The sequence below is a fragment of the Phalacrocorax carbo genome, unplaced genomic scaffold (assembly GCF_963921805.1).
Source record: "Phalacrocorax carbo unplaced genomic scaffold, bPhaCar2.1 SCAFFOLD_84, whole genome shotgun sequence".
Classification (NCBI taxonomy): domain Eukaryota; kingdom Metazoa; phylum Chordata; class Aves; order Suliformes; family Phalacrocoracidae; genus Phalacrocorax; species Phalacrocorax carbo.
In genome coordinates, this window is record NW_026990531.1 from 287,674 (window position 1) to 295,524 (window position 7,851).

The following is a 7,851-nucleotide window of genomic DNA, read 5'->3' on the forward strand; positions in this document are numbered from 1 at the left end:
AATTTCCGCACCTCGTGGCTGTTGCATCAAAAGCAGTCGCTCCCGTGACTCCCTTGTTTGAGATGGGAGTGGGACCTTCTGTGCCTTGAGGAGTAGCACGTCAGGGGCTCTTTGCTCAGAAGATGCTTCTCCCCTTCTACAAACAGGCAGGGCCACCAGGCTCACCTGCTTTCTGTTTTTGTTAACCCTGCAGGCACCACTGTCAGCTTGAAGGAGGAAGGATTCCTGTCTGCGCCGTTACTTTTCAAGAGCCTGAGCATGATCCTCGCAACTGCTGCTACTTGTGGGCTGTTCAGTCGACGCAAGAAAGGTGAATAAAAGCTTACTATCGGCCACTGATTTTTTTTTTTTTTTGAGTATTTGTTCACCTAGAGTTGACCCACGTGTATTTGTTTTGTTGAATTAGCCGTGCAGGAGATTCTCTCCGGTATGGAAGGGGCTGACGGTGCGATTTGTACAGGATGTAACAGGGATGGAGAGGGACCTACTAGTTCCTCCCTGCTGAAAGGCAGCAAAGTGACAGTGGCTCTATTTCTGTGCTGGCATTCTTAAATGGCTTCCTTTGTTTCCTGATGACTGCTTCACGATTTGCTTGATATTCACACCGTGGTATTAAAATACCATGGAGCGCAGTGGAGGCTGCAGCTCCAGAGCACTAAAGGTGCGGATCCACCAGCCTGCTGCCCCTAAAGGAGGAGGTGACAGCATGGCCGGTTCCCTGGTGCCAGCCTGAGCCTTGGTGAGCCAGCTCAGCTCGCCTGGCAGGGAAGGTGTTCAGCAGCCAAGTCGGTGGTTTCCTGCTGGGCTAATGACTGAAAGGAGGGTGTGGAAGGTGCCGTGTGTGCAGGGGAGGGACTGGAGCTTTGGTGGGAAGGGAAGGGGAGAAAGATCTGCCCCTTTCAGCATCAGCAAGCTATTTACTCAGCTCGGCTGCTCATGGAGTGGCAATCTTTTTCAGTTTGACTGTAAAGCAGTTTTGATTGCGAGCTCTTCAATGCCAAGAACTGTTCCCAACCATTTTTATTCCATAGAACATCTTGAAGCTTCCAGATTGTATGGGTAGCCTTTGCCCCAGAAGCTGTTAGTGTCCAAATTTCCTCCTTTGTGGTTTAGCGGCTAAATGTGACCAATTCTTAGGTTTTGGGAAGGGCTGTTTTTCTTTTCAGCAAGACAGTGCTATTCAGGAAACCTCAGCCTAGATCTAAGGAAAGGGTAACGAGGACTATAAAGCAGCTTTGTAACCAAATGTCATCATTTGTACCTTTTCCAGTGAAGGCGATGCCATGAGTTTACATCTGTTGCAGTTAGCGTTCGCAGACAGGAGGCGCTTGGCTTCAGGACAAGTCATGTACGAGGTAAGACGTGCACGTCTGTGAAAGGATGGAAAGAGTCCTTTTCCCTAAGGGAGTATCAGTGAAGTTGGCAGGGGGAATATTGACCATGACAATTCAGAGATGACTTAAAAAGAAAGAATCTTTTGCTGAGTCTTCCTGGGCACGGCCTTTGTCCATACTTTTTGAAAAGAAGTCGTACAATTTCATACCGCCGTGTCGTGTGTTCCAGCCAGGGCCGTCTGCAAAGAGCCCGTATAAATTCAGTTCCTGAAGAGGCAGCAGCTTTTACAAATAAAATGATTCTTCATTTAAACACCAAGTGAATGGCATGTAGGAAGAGAAGACAGGGCTTTGAGTAGCTCTGTTTAACCAAACTGCAGAGTTGAATAAGGTTCTGTCTGTCTCCCTTCCTTAAAACACGGGCGTACAGCTTTATTCTGTTCCGGTCTTCAGGTTTAAATTCTTGTTTTGCCTTTGAGCTCTGTCAGCAGGACTTCACATGACGCTCACCTGCAGGGTCTCTTCGGTGCTGGTCCTGAAACTTAGTAGCTCTAAAGAGAACTCTTTCTACTTTTTGGCTGCGTTACCTATGAACTCTGCTCTTGAAGCCAGCAAAATACGCAAATACAGTAAAGAGTGGTCTGATTTGGTCAAAAAAGTATAATGTAAATTTTTAGAAGTGGCTCCAAAGAGGTTGTGTTTAAAATAGAGATGAACTAGCCTTATCTCTCTGTTATCTAACAGATAGAAGACGCGTTTTTAGAATGTATAATTTTATGCAGTGTTACGCCTGAAACCCTTGCAAAATCTTTTTGATGGGAAAGTAATCTTAATTCAGAGCATGTCTTTCCTGTTGAGGTGCGGTAGGAGAGGATCTGTGCTCTACAGCCTTGATATTTATTAGTAGTATTTCCTAGAATGGTTAAGAGAAAGCTTGCCTGTTCTCAGAGTAGGTGAGTTAAATGTAACATATCAGGTCATACGAGAATGGATTGTCTCATGCCAGTTCCTTCTAGAGCTCTGAAACTTTAGGAAACTTGGGTAGAATGAGGTACAATCAATTTTTTTATTTTCTGGTAGGTTTTTGGAGATTTTTAGCTGCTTAGCTTTTGGTTTTGTTTGGTTGGTTTTTAATTGTAGAGCTGCTCTTTGTCCACAATCCACACACCCATGTGTTGTAGGGTAGATCATTTGACCAAGTGCTGTATTTGGAAAGACAGTATTTCAGTCAATGCTTGCTTAGCAAATGGTGGTCTCAGAGGTTCCACACAATCCTGCTGGAGTTTCTGTAGGTCTCAGATTAGTTTGCTGACTCTGTAGTAATTCGTGCCCCTAAACGCCTTGCCCACGTGCATGCCATGTCTGCCGTGTTGTTTTGCTGTTGGCTGCACTTGGTGAAGGCAGGGAGGGACCTTTCACCCATCAGTCCCTGAGGAGGCAAGAGGAGGAGCTGGCAGGAGCTGACGTGGTTTGAGAGAAGGCTGTGAATCAGTAAGAAGTTCTCATGGCTACTCCCGAGGGATGGGCATTCACTCTAGTGGTGTGTGCCTATAGATAACGCCTCGCAAGAGAGCTTTGGCTGCTGGAAGGCCACGACTCCTCTAACTTCATCAGTTCTGTGATCAAGTCATGGAACAAAGCGCTTTGCATGCCTATGTATTGCATTATTTCAGATCTCTCTTTCTAGATAAATAAGTAGGTTTGTGAAGAAACCGGGATGGTGCAAGGAATTCTGCAAAACACATTTAGAACCAGTAATGCGAGGGAAATGCTCAGTTCTGAAAATGTGCAAAGCTTTTACGACCAAACTTACCCGTTACGGTTTGACACTCAGTTCTCTTGCGTGTCAGCTGTAGTTTCTCTTTGCCATCAGATTAAGTACCTGGGAGAGATACAGTACAATATGCAGGTTCTATTAGACATAGACGTTCTTTCCTACTGAGGTATAATGTCTGCTTTTCTCTCAGAATGACCTTTCTCTCACCTGTGATTTTTTCCGCAGCGTTTGGCATCCTGTGTTGAAAAGTACAGTTTGGATCTGACGGGTGGAGCCTTTCCCTTGAGAGGGCAGGGCAGCAAGGCCAAGTTACTCAGCTGTCAGGCTGTAGAAATCTTTCCCAACTGCATTGACAGAGAAGACAGCGTTGGTGAAGGTTTGTTCCTGATGCCCGTGTTTGGTGATTCTAAACTAAATGGTTTAGGCATCCAAGCAATGAATGCTGTTCCATACCCACAGCCTGAAAGTCTTCAATATCTGTATAGACTAACTTCTTGGGCTTATTTCAAAGGAAAAACTGGGTGCTTAGGTTCTGTGGGACTTGTTAAAATAAACCCTATTTTTCCCTTCAATGCTTGCTGACATGCTGTAGCGATGTATGGTGGGGTCACCTCTATAACGCCTGTCAGTCATTTTATTCCTCCAGCTCTCATCTTTGAACAGTAGGATCATCCCCTCCATTGCTTAGGAATGTTCCCTCAACTTTCTTTTTTCCCCTCTTCCAACCTATGCCTGCACCTGCATCCCTCTGGCGGCCAGTCAGGAGTGGTGTTCCCCGGGGCTCGGTCCTGGGGCCAGATCTGTTTGATACCTTCCCCAACCACCTGGATGAGCCGGCAGTGTGCCCGCGTGGCCAGGAAGGCCACCAGCATCCTGGCTTGTATGAGAGATAGTGTGGCCAGCAGGAGTAGGGCAGTGATCGTCCCCCCCTACTGGGCGGTGGGGAGGCTGCACCTCGAATCCTGTGTTCAGTTTTGGGCCCCTCACTACGAGAAAGACACTGAGGTGCTGAGTGTGTCCAAAGAAGGGCAGCGAAGCTGGTGAAGGGTCTAGAGCACAAGGTTTAGTTGGGATCTTAGGAAAAATTTCTTCACAGAATGGGTTGCGAAGCAGTGGAACAGGCTGCCCAGGGAAGTGGTGGCGTCACCATCCCTGGAGGGAGTTAAAAGATGTGCAGACGTGGCGCTGTGGGACAGGGTTTAGTGGTGGACTTGGCAGTATCAGGTTTACAGTTGGGCTCGATGATCTTAGGGGCCTTTTCCAACCTAAATGATTCTACGAGTCTATGATCTGCCTGTGCACTTTGCCCTCTCTGTGTCTAATAGGTTCCTACACCTACGAGCTCTTAAAGCAATAGCTTCTGTCTTCCCTTGTCCGGATCGACAGTTAAAACTCCTCTGGTGTCTTTCATTACCTTGCAATAATGAGATGTGCATCTCTGGGTTTGCACATCCAGTGATGCTCTGAGCACATCTCTGAGCCGGCTGCAGTGATAACTTTCACAGCCTTTTGTTTGGGTGTGTGAATGCCCTTCCCTCTCTTCTTACTGGCCTTAACTTATGTCTGCTGTTACAAAGACGACACTGGCATGACTTTCTAGGCTATTTGTGTTTATTAGCTTTGTCTTAGTCCTGAAGAGGCAGCTTCCACCTCTTTTGGGGTGCCATCCTCTAACAACAGCGTGTCAAAATCTAATGAAAACCCCTTTGATTTTTTTCCACCTGTGTCATGATTCTGAGGAGAGGGCCTTCTAAAACCTTGTCAAAAACAACCAACAGGCGCACCCACCAAAAAACCCAAACCGAAACCAACAAAAAAGGCCCTTTCGGTCCCCTTTTCATGAAGTCTGAGGCACGGAAAAATGCTTGTCATTTTTCTGATGGCTCCTCATTAGCTTTGATCCAGAAACTATTCAAGTTGTGGGCCCACATGAGCTTCTGTTGGATGTGGGTTGAGGTTAGAAATGAAGCTGGCTTCTGATTTATGAAACTAATTGACATCTTCAAAGGCAGTTTCAGCGGCTCACACAAGTGAAAGGGCACAGAAGTTCACGATGAAACACAGTAAAGCGTGGGAGGCTCCCTGAGCAGCCCTGATGAAGTCAGCAGAGAACAGAGACCCATTTTGCCAAATGACCTGTCTCCTGGTTCCCTACTCTGTCAGGGTAAAGGATGCACCCCCCACTTTGCTCACATCTGGAGAATGCCTTCTCCCCAGAGACGACAGACCATGCCACTTCTTGAGAGAACCCGAGTGTAACATGGTCAATGTTTGATGTTAAACCCTTTGTTCCAACCTCCTGTTTGTTGGGGTTGGGTTTTGGTGTTTGTTTTGTGTGATAATTGTGTTCTTTCATTCTGACTGTGCTGGAAAGGAGCTATTCGTAACACTCGTAATCGAGTCGAATCTGGAAATTAATAATGCCAGCTGAGTGATCAAGTGTATACGACAAGTATTTGTATGCTTTCTAAAAGCAGCAATGTATGTTTTCCTAGGGTGGTGGGTTGTTTTTTGGTTTTTGTTTTTTTCTAACCATCTTGATGCACTCTTACTGTATGGGAAACTTGATTACCTGACAATTGTGTATTGGATTTGTCTTAGGACGGACACAGGTTGAACTCGCAAAGGGGGGCAGCATGACTGAAACCTATCACAGAGGTGATGCTATGGTGTACATTTTTAAAATTCTTCTTAGTCAAGTGTTGCGTTTCATGAGTGACGTAACAGAACGAAGCCAAAATAGAAAGTGATGTTTTGAAAATGTCAGATAGATTGTATTTTCTCTCAATAAGAAACAATGTCTTGTCTTTTCCAGTCATATCTCCTGGCACCAGTGTCTCCATCTTCAGCTGGCAAGTGAATACACGTGGCCAGGGAAAACCATCTACTTATTTGGGTGTATTTGACTTTGACTGCTGGTATCAGGCTCAAATGCCAGGCTCACTAAGGTAGGTTTTTATGAAGCTGGTTTCAGTATCCCTCCCCGTAATTCATTGGAAAGTCGGCGTTTAGCTTCTGCACTTGTTTTCTTTCAGGCCAGAAGAATCCCTTCAGGACTGCCCCTATTTTGCACTGTGGTCACTGGACGCTGTGACAAGCACGACTGCTCCAAACCTCCTTCTGGATGTTGTGGTGCAGGAGCGCAGCCTAAGCTGGAGAGTTCCTCCTTCTTATCCACAACCTGAGCTGTGTTTTCATCCAAGCACCTATAATTTTGGTAGGTATTACACGGCTTTGAGTAGTGATAAGCTTAAACCGAGCTCAAATGCCATTTATTGGTTCTCCTGTTCACTGTTTGTCACGCAAAAACCCAACCAAACCGAAACACCCCAACCCCCCACCCACCCAACTGTGATGACGTTGTACTGACCAAGTGTGTGCTGTTGTGACACCTGCCTGACAGGCGGCTGGGTCTGGGGGTTGGGTGCTTCTGTAACGCAGCCCGTGAAGTGGTGCTGGTGATCAGATGAAATGACTCTGGGCTGAAGCTCAAAGCGCAGCACCTCGATAGCCCCAGGGGTAAAACTTCTACACTCAGCCATTATTTTTCTAAAAAAGGCTGTAAGTGATGTCATGAGGAAAACGGGTACTCAGTTGTACCTTTCCAGAGGTTGCTGTGACAAAAATGTAAACTGGTGCTACCATCACGGTGAGAGTATGGAATGTTGTTCAACGTTCATTGTCTCTGCAGATGGCACGTGCCTGCTGAGCTCTGGAGTTGTTCATGTGACGTGCAGCGGCTTCCAGAAGGAGGTGATCTTTTACTGTATCTTTATTGAGAATGTCAAGAGATGGACCTTTCCTAAGCTTTCCATGGCGCTGCTTTCGGTGTCAGGGACCATTTAATGCTCCTCCTGCCCATCCACACGCATAACTGCAATTGTACCCTGCCAGTTTTATCAAATGTAACGTTTGAGGTCCCCTCTTGGGAGTGTAAACCCACCGTTGCCTCCCGTTGAAGCACGATCAGGGCCTGAATGTCTAGAAAGGAAGAGAGCGCTGCTGTAGGAGCAGGAAGAGAAAGTCGGGGAAAGCTGTTCCTTCTCTCTCATCAATGAGTGCAACTGCCTGCGTGGTCCTGAGTTCGGGTTTTGATCCCTGATGAGCTGGGAAAAGGAGGGCAGACTGGAGAAAAGGAAGCATCGTTCCCTCAGAACAACCTTCCCCCCGTCAGTCTCTCAAAGCATGAGGTTCCGTGCAGGAGCTGATGATGGGGGTGTCTCACTCGGATGCGAGTGGCTGCGAACATCCGCTTGCGGCACTGTACCTGATCGTTTGCTTCCAAGGACGTGGGCTGCTGTGCTGGTTTTGGCTGAGAAGGGGTTAATTCTCCTCACTGTGGGGGTCGGCTACCTTTCCAGCTTCCCGCGCTCTGCCGCGTGGCGGGGGGGGGGTTGGAGGGGCGGGGCCATGGTGGGGGCGGCTGACCCCGACTGGCCAATGGCAGGTTCATTCCATACCATGTGACACCATGACCAATATATTGAGGTGGGGGCAGTTGCAGGGAGCACGGAGGCGGCGCGGCGTCGGGTCGGCGGGCGGCGCGCGGCTGCGGCGCGGGCAGTTTGTTCCGGCGGTTCGTTCCCCCTCTCCCCTCCCTTCCCCCCCACCCCCCCCCCCCCGGGGCTTTGCGCCTCTCGTTGTTCTCCTTTACATTGCATTTCTACTGTTGTTTTCTTTTAATTCTCGTTGTTCCCCTTTACATTGCATTTCTACTGTTGTTTTCTTTTAATTTTAATT

General features: G+C 47.6%; 1 long non-coding RNA gene across 1 annotated transcript; it reads left to right on the forward strand.

Moving 5' to 3' along the window:
* The first annotated feature begins 5,931 nt into the window (after positions 1-5,931).
* LOC135311424 (uncharacterized) lies at positions 5,932-7,029 on the forward strand. The gene is made up of 3 exons (XR_010371059.1): positions 5,932-6,059; positions 6,147-6,328; positions 6,803-7,029. It is a non-coding gene; the product is annotated as an uncharacterized LOC135311424 (long non-coding RNA).
* Positions 7,030-7,851: the final 822 nt, after the last annotated feature.